The 8212-nt window shown below is 62.2% G+C and overlaps 1 long non-coding RNA gene and 3 other non-coding genes across 4 annotated transcripts in view; all 4 read left to right on the top strand.

Moving 5' to 3' along the window:
* The window catches only part of LOC121105495, a 7256-nt gene extending 5730 nt beyond the window's left edge, over positions 1-1526 (top strand). The window contains exon 3 of the long non-coding RNA XR_005838016.1: positions 1408-1526. This is a non-coding gene — a long non-coding RNA (uncharacterized LOC121105495). The remainder of the gene's footprint in view (positions 1-1407) is intronic.
* Positions 1527-1773: 247 nt separating this feature from the next.
* On the top strand, positions 1774-1868 carry LOC121105598. Its single transcript, XR_005838207.1, has one exon. It is a non-coding gene; the product is annotated as a small nucleolar RNA SNORD116 (small nucleolar RNA).
* A 2880-nt stretch (positions 1869-4748) lies between these two features.
* On the top strand, positions 4749-4843 carry LOC121105597. The gene has a single exon (XR_005838206.1). It is a non-coding gene; the product is annotated as a small nucleolar RNA SNORD116 (small nucleolar RNA).
* Positions 4844-7756: 2913 nt separating this feature from the next.
* Positions 7757-7851, top strand: LOC121105595. Its single transcript, XR_005838204.1, has one exon. It is a non-coding gene; the product is annotated as a small nucleolar RNA SNORD116 (small nucleolar RNA).
* Positions 7852-8212: the final 361 nt, after the last annotated feature.

Raw genomic sequence — 8212 nt, 5'->3', positions numbered from 1 at the left:
TCGAAACCTCTCAGTGGTAGTCTGCGCGCCAGGGAGGGCAGGGAAGGCCCCGAGTGTGCCGATGCCAGCCGGACGCAGTGCTGTGTCAGTAGGGGAAGCTGGGCAAACGTCCACCTCTCCTTGGGCAGGAGAGGTGTCCTGCTTTCCTCGCCCCTGTGGGCTGCGGGGCAGTGGGTGTGGACCTCCGCGAGGTCCATGGTGCTGTGCCTATGCTGAGATAGGGGCCCTGCCTTGTGTCCCCCGTGATGGATGACTGCACCATCCACAGCGCCTGTGGCTGTCCTTGCTGAAGATCACTGATCCTGACGTGCAAGTCTCGTTTGACCTCAGTGGCAGGGGGACATGCCGGGCAGGTACGGGGACGCGGGCGTGGACTGGGCCGCCGAGTGATTGCACGTTTCCTCGGAGGCTGGACCTCTGACGCCTGCTGGCCGTGGACACGCCCGTGCCCTGGGTGGCAATGGGCCCTGGGTTAAGTCGGGTGGTGCGCCAGCCCGCGGCGGGGCGAGGGCATGGCTTGCCAAGGGCTGTGATGCCTGCCCCACGAGGGCGTTTTTTCTGGGTACGCGGGACGTGACACCTGGCCTAGAGTCCGCAGGCCCTTCACTTTGGTACGGCATGGGTCGGTTTTGATCCTGCAACCGGTGTCCCAGGGGTGGCAGCCTTTCCATGGGCCCCTGGGTTTTCCCGGTCGTGGCTGAGGTTCTGTGCAGTGTAGTAGCACTGGGACAGCTAGCAGGGTGATAGTCTGTGTCGACGTCACTCCTCTGGTGCGTTAGCGGTTGTACGTAGAGGGCGTGCTGTGCTTCGCCAAGTTGATCTTGTGACAGGGAGTCTCCGGTCATTTTCACCCACCCCTAGGGGTCAAATGTGGCGCTCAGGGTTTCAGTGGCACCGATTTCGTGCCGCTGCGAGGCAGGACCTAAAACCAGGAATCCACGTACCAGGCAGGCTCTGTCGTTAGCTGAGGCCTCCACATGTGAGCATCCCCTCCCGCGTGCCTATCCCCCCATCAGAATCACCCAGACCCGGCCCCACCTCCCCGTACACACACAACCAAACGGCAAACAGGAACTACACGCAGTCACAAGACAACCCCCCCACAACAACACAGACACCCATTCCGTGTGCTCACACTCAGGTGGTCAGGTACTGACACACACACACACACACACACACACAGGCACAGAGATACACACCCACCCTCAAACTCACACAGGCACTCAAACCCGCGGCCGTTCTGTTCTCTGCCCATGGCATCATGCCCGGCTGCAACCAGCCCTGTGGGACAGAGGGACAGGACAGGCAGGGGCAAGACTCACCCCCGGATCCGTTCCGAGCCTTCTGGGGAGCTGAGCACCACGGTCCGTTTCTCACGCGTGCGTGTGTATCATCCTGACTTCTCAGATGCGGTGGCCACGCCAGGATTGCCGTCGACCCGCAGGACTAGACCTTCCTGTCCTTGGACGCGTGGAGGTTGGCCGGGCCCGGAAGAAGTGTGGTCCCAGGTGGCACGCTCCAAACTTCAGATTGTGAAGACGGTAAGCCTCCCGTTGTCTCAAGCGATGCCTTTGGCTGTATGATTTTTTGCGCCCGCCTGAGATGCTGCCAGTCCGCCGGTGCCTACTGGTGTGCGGGGTCTGGCTCTAAGAGAGGATTGACCATTTCTCTTGCTCAGCGGCGTGGCTCTGGTTGGTCCATCAGCCATCGGCTTACCCCTCTGAGCCGTGCAGCCTGCCTCGTTCAATTGGCCAGGCGGCCCAGAATGTGCTCGGATCGATGATGACTCCCTCATTCTGCATTCCTTGGAAAAGCTGAACAAAATGAGTGAGAACTCCCTACCGTCGTTCTCATCGAAACTGAGGTCCGGCACATTGTCTCCCCCAGGGCAGGTAGGAGTGAGGGACAGCCTGCCCTCGGCCACACTCCAGCAGCCACCGCAACCACCACTGCCACCCCCTCCACCTCCACCCCCACCCCATCCCCATCACCAACAGAAGCCCCACGAACCCCCAAAGGCCTCGTCATGGGAGAGCCTTACAGAGGGCTCAGGTCCGGGAGGCGTTTCCCCATCCTAGCTGGGTGTTCTCGGCATGGAGGTCCTCGTGGCCTGGCCGGTCTTTAGTGGTGTGTGGTGCAGCTGGCATCCTCGTTGTAGGAGTTCCATTGCACGGCGTTGGCACAGGCCCTGGGAGCGCCTGGCAAGGACCATCGTGGGCCAGGGTGGCACTTCAGGCAGTGCTCTTGGCGTCCTGTGCCGTGGGAGCCTCGCGGGAGCAGCTGCCGTGGGTCCAGAGGAGAGCCCCGGGCTGGGCAAGCCACGATAGGTGCCTGTGCACTTTGGCCTGGTGACGTGCTTGGAATGCCCCATGGGGTTGGCAGGAGGGCAGAGGCACTAGGCCAGGCTGCCCACCTTGACAGGGCCTGAAAGTCTCCCAGTGGCTGCTCACTATGGCCACGCAGGGCCTGTGCTGTGGACCCAGGGCAGGAGTGAAGCCACCGAGCTGCCTCTTGGCCTGATCAGGAACTGCAGGGACTGGGAAGGACCGCAGGCGGGGTGATCCCTCGCAGCTGCGCTGCCCTAGGCTCTGGTGTGTTCCGACATGGCCCCTCACTGCTCCGTGGGTTGTGGGAGCCCTGCCCTGCCTTTTCTAGGTCAGGGCCGCCAACCGCTGGAGAGCTGAGATGGCTTCGGGGTGCCTCTCTCCGGCACTGCGGTCCCCGACCGGTGTGCCCCTGGCATCTGCATCACCGAGGAGGGGCGTTCCAGGGGCATTGTTGCAGGGTCCCGGAGGGATGGTTTGTGATGACCCACGGGCCTGCCGGGACTGCGTCAGCTAACTTAGCCCAGCGTGGCCATGGGGACCTTTCCTTCTCACACACAGGGTTCCCGAGGTGAAAGGTATTTTCCTGGGCAGGTCTGTTTGACTGGGGGCCAGGTGTCTCCCAATCCTGCTGGGCTGGGGGGCGGGATCAAGACCTCTCGGTGGTAGTCTGCATGCCAGGGAGGACAGGGAAGGCCCCGAGTGTGCCGGTGCCCGCCGGGCACACTGTTCTGTCAGGAGGGGAGCTGGGCAAACGTCCACCTCTCCTTGGGCTGGAGAGGTGTCCTGATTTTCTCACGCCTTTCGGCTGTAGGGCACTGGGCGGGGACCTCCGTGAGGGCCATGGGGTTGTGCGTGTGCCGAGAAAGGGGCCTTGCCTTGCGTCCCCCAGGTTTTTGACGGCAGCGTCCACTGTGCTTGTGGCTGTCCTGGCTGAAGATCCCTGGCCTGGACTTGGGAGTCCCGTTTGATCTCGGTGGCGGGGGGACCTGCTGTGCAGGCACGGGGACGCGGGCGTGGACCAGGCTGCCGAGTGACTGCACGTGTCCTCAGAGGCCAGGCCCCCAAAGCCTGCTGGCCATGGACACACCCCCACCCTGGGTGGCAATGGGTCCTGGGATCAGTCGGGTGGTGCACCAGTCCACGGCGGGGCGAGGGCACCGCTTGCCATGGGCTATGCCCCCTGCCCCATGAGGGCATTTAACCAGGTTTGCGGGACGCTGCACCTGCACTGGAGTCCGCGGGCCCCAACCTCGGTACGGCTTGGGTCGGTTTCGGCCCTGGACCCTGTATCCTATGGGTGGCAGCCTTCCCATGGGCCCCTGGGTTTTCCCGGTGGGGGCTGAGGTTCTGTGCAGTGTAGTAGCGCTGGGACAGCTAGCGGGGTGACAGTCCGCATTGATGTCAGTCCTCCGGTGCCTCAGAGGGTGTACGTAGAGAGCCTGCTTCACCAGGCTGACCTTAAGACATGGAATCTCTGGCCATTTTCAGCTGCCCTTTGGGGTCAAACATGGTGCTCCGTGTTTCAATGGCACCGATCTTGTGATGCTGCGAGGCAGGACGTGAGGCCAGGGATCCATGTACCGAGCAGACTCTGTTGCGAGCTGAGGCCTCCACACATGAGCAGTGCCCCCCCACATGCCTACTCCCCATCAGAATCACCCAGACCTGGCCGCACCCCCCCGCATGCACTCAACCACATGGCACACAGGGACTACACACAGTCACAAGACACCGCCCGCACAATAACACAGACACCCGTTCCGCAGGCTCACACACAGGTGTGCACGTACAGACACACACCCCCACACACTCACACACACAGAGATACACACCCACACTCAAACTCTCTCAGGCACTCACACCCGTGACCGTGCTATTCTGTGCCCATGGCATCACGCCCGGCTGCAGCCAGCCCTGTGGGACTGAGGGACAGGAGAGGCAGGTGCAAGGCTCACCCCTGGATCCGTTCCGAGCATTCCTGGAAGGTGAGCACCGCGGTCCATTTCTCACAGGTGCGTGCGTATTGTCATACTTCTCAGGTGCGGTGTTCACGCCAGGCTCGCCCTCGGCCCACAGGACTAGGCTTTCCTGTCCTTGGATGCACGGAGGTTGGCTAGTCCCTGGAAGAAGTGTGGTCCCGGGTGGGCACACTGCGGATGTCGAATCATGAAGACGGTAAGCCTTCCATTGTCTCAGGTGGAGTCATTGGCTGTAGGATTTCCTGCGCCCGCCTGAGAGACTGCCAGTCCGCCGTTGCCTACTGGTGCGGGCTCTGGCTCCAAGAGAGGATTCACCATTCCTCTTGCTCAGCGGCGTAGCTCTGGTTGGTCCAGGCTGCTGGAGGGCTCTGAGGCTATCGGCTTACCCCTCTAGGTGTGCAGCCTGCCTCATTCAGTTTGCCAGGCGGCCCAGAATGTGCTCGGATCGATGATGACTCCCTCATTCTGCATTCCTTGGAAAAGCTGAACAAAATGAGTGAGAACTCCCTACCGTCGTTCTCATCGAAACTGAGGTCCGGCACATTGTCTCCCAAGGGCAGGTAGGAGCGAGGGACAGCTTGCCCTCGGCCACACTCTCTCAGCCAACGCAACCACCACTGCCACCACCCCCATCCCCCACCGCCACCCCCCCCCACAATCCCCCAACCCCCAAGGGCCTCGGCATGGGATAGCCTTGCAGAGTCCTCTGGGTCCAGGAGGTGATTCCCCATCCTAGCTGGGTGTTCTCGGCATGGAGGCCTCATGGACTGGCCGGGTGTTGGTGGTGTGTCGGGCAGCTGGCATCCCTATCGTCGGAGTACCATTGCGCAGAGTTGACACGGGTTATGGGAGCGTGTCGCATGGATCAATGTGGGCCAGGGTGGCGTTTCAGGCAGAGCTCCTGGTGTTGTGTGCGGTGGGAGCCTCACGGCGGTAGCTGCCATGGGTCCGGAGAAGAGCCCCAGCCGGGCAAGCCACGATAGGTGCCCATGCACTTTGGCTCGGTGATGTGCGTGGAATGACCCATGGGGCTGGCCAGAGGGCAGAGGCACTAGGCCAGGCTGCTACCCTTTACGGGGCCTGAGAGTCTCCCAGTGGCTGCTCACTGTGTCCACGCAGGGCCTGTGCTGTGGACCCAGGGCGGGAGTGGAGCCACTGAGCTGCCTCTTGGCCTGGACAGGAACTGCAGGAACCGGGAAGGACTGCAGGAGCGTTGATCCCGTGCTCCTGCGCAGCCCTAGGCTGTGGGTGTCTTCCGACACAGCCTGTCATGGCACCTTGAGTTGTGGGAGTCCCGCCCGCCCTTTCAAGGTCGAGGCAGCCAACCACTGGAAAGCCGAATAGCTTCAGGGTGCCTCACTCTGGCCTCTCTCCAGTGCCATGGTCCCCAACCGGTGTGCCCCTGGCATCTGCATCCTTGAGGAGGGGCGTTCCGGGGGTGTCTTCGCAGGGCCCCGCAGGGATGCGTTAGTGATGACCTGTGGGCCAGCTGGCCCTGCGTCAGGTGGCTTAGCCCAGTTTGGTCATGGGGACCTTGCTTCCTCGGGCCCAGGGCTCCCGAGGTGAAAGGTGTTTTCCCGGCCGGGTGTGTTTGACCGGGGGCCAGGTGTCTCCCAATCCTGCTGGGCGGGGTGGCAGGATCGAGACCTCTCAGTGGTAGTCGGCGTGCCAGGGAGGACAGGGAAGGCCCCAAGTGTGCCCATGCCAGCCGGGCAAAATGCCCTGTCAGGAGGGGGAGCTGGGCAAACATCCACCTCTCCTTGGGCAGGAGAAGTGTCCTGCTTTCCTAGCGCCTCTGGGCTGTGGGGCAGCGGGTGTGGACCTCTGCGAGGGCCATGGTGCTGTTCCTGTGTTGAGAGAGGGGCCCTGCATTGCATTCCCCGGGTCAGCTTACGCAGCATCCATTGCGCTTGTGGCTGTCCTGGGTGAAGATCCCTGACCTGGACATGGGAGTCCCGTTTGACCTCAGTGGCGGGGGGACCTGCCGTACAGTCACAGGGACACGGGTGTGGACCGGGCTGGTGAGTGGACCGGGCCGCTGAGTGACTGCACGTTTCCTAGGAGGTCGGGCCCCCGTAACCCACTGGCTGTGGACACGCCCATGCCCTGGGTGGCAATGGGCCCCGGGATCAGTTGGGTCATGCGCCCGCCTGCAGCAGGATGAGGTTAGCGCTTGCCAAGGGCTGTGCCGCCTGCCCCATGAGGGTGTTTTTGCCGGGTGCACAGGATGCGGCACCTGGCCTGGAGTCTGCGGGCTCTTCACCTTGGTACGGCTTGGGTCAGTTTCGACCGAGGACCCCGTGTCCCAGGGGTGGCAGCCTTTCCATGGGCCCCTGGGTTTTCCCGGTGATGGCTGAGGTGGTGTGCAGGGTAATAACACTGGGACAGCTAGCAGGGTGACAGCCCACATCAACGTCGCTCCTCCGGTGCATCAGTGGGTGTATGTAGAGAGGGCATGCTGTGCTTTGCCAGGGTGACCTTGAGACGGGGAGTCTCTGGCCATTTTCAGCTGCCTTAGGGGTCAAGCGTGGCGCTCGGGGTTTCAGTGGCAACAATCTCATGTCACTGGGAGGCAAGACGTGAGGCCAGGGATCCACGTACCGGGAAGACTCTGTTGAGAGCTGAGGCCTCCACATGTGAGGACAAATGCCCGCATGCTTACCCCCCCATCAGAATCACCCAGACCGGGCCCCACCCCCCTGCACACCCTCGACCACACGGCACACAGGGACTACATGCAGTCAAAAGTCACCCCCCACACACAACAACACAGAGACCCCATCTGCATGCTCACACACGGGCGGGCACATACTGACACACACACACCCACACACTCGCACACACAGAGATACACACACACATTTAAACTCACTCAGGCACTCAAACCCGCGGCCATGCTGTTCTCTGCCTGTGGCATCACGCCCGGCTGCAGCCAGCCCTGTGGGATTGAGGGACAGGACAGGCAGGTTCAAGACTCACCCCCGGATCCATTCTGAGCCATCCGGCGAGCTGAGCACCAAGGTCCGTTTCTAACGGGTGTGTTTGTATTGTCCACACTTCTCAGGTGCGGTGGCCATGCTAGACTCACCGTCAGCCTGCAGGACTAGGCCTACCTGTCCTTGGATGTGCGGAGTTTGGCTGGGTCCCTGGAAGAAGTGTGGCCCTGGGTGGGCACGCTCTGGACGTCAGATCGCGAAGAGGGTAAGCCTTCCATTGTCTCAGGCGCAGCCATTGTCTGTAGGATTTCCTGCGCCTGCCTGAGAGGCTGCCAGTCCGCCAGTGCCAACTGGCACGCGGGGTGTGGCTCCAAGAGAGGATTGACCGTTCCTCTTGCTCAGTGGCGTGGCTCTGGTCGGTCCAGGCTGCTGGAGGGCTCTGAGGCCATCGGCTTACCCCTCTGAGCTGCGCAGCCTGCTTCGATCAATTGGCCAGGTGGCCCAAAATGTGCTCGGATCGATGATGACTCCCTCATTCTGCATTCCTTGGAAAAGCTGAACAAAATGAGTGAGAACTCCCTACCGTCGTTCTCATCGAAACTGAGGTCCGGCACGTTGTCTCCCCCAGGGCAGGTAGGAGCGAGAGACAGCTTCCCCTTGGCCACACTCCTGCAGCCACCGCAACCACCTCCGCCACAACCTACCCATCCCCACCACCCCCAGAAGCCCCGTCAAACCCCGAGGGCCTCGGCATGGAGAGCCTTACGGAGGGCTCAGGGTCCGGGAGGCGTTTACCCATCCTTGCTGGGTGTTCATGCCACGGAGGTCCTCGTGTACTGAGCGGGCTTTGGTGGCTTGTCGGGCGGCTGGCATTCCTGTCTTAGGAGTCCCATGGCGCGGCGTTGGCACAGGCCTGGGAGCGCATGGCACGGACAAGTGTGGGCCAGGTTGGCACTTCAAGCAGAGCTCC

Source organism: Ursus maritimus, unplaced genomic scaffold (genome assembly GCF_017311325.1).
Source record: "Ursus maritimus isolate PB19 unplaced genomic scaffold, ASM1731132v1 scaffold_27, whole genome shotgun sequence".
Classification (NCBI taxonomy): domain Eukaryota; kingdom Metazoa; phylum Chordata; class Mammalia; order Carnivora; family Ursidae; genus Ursus; species Ursus maritimus.
This window is presented reverse-complemented; position numbering and strand designations above follow the sequence as displayed.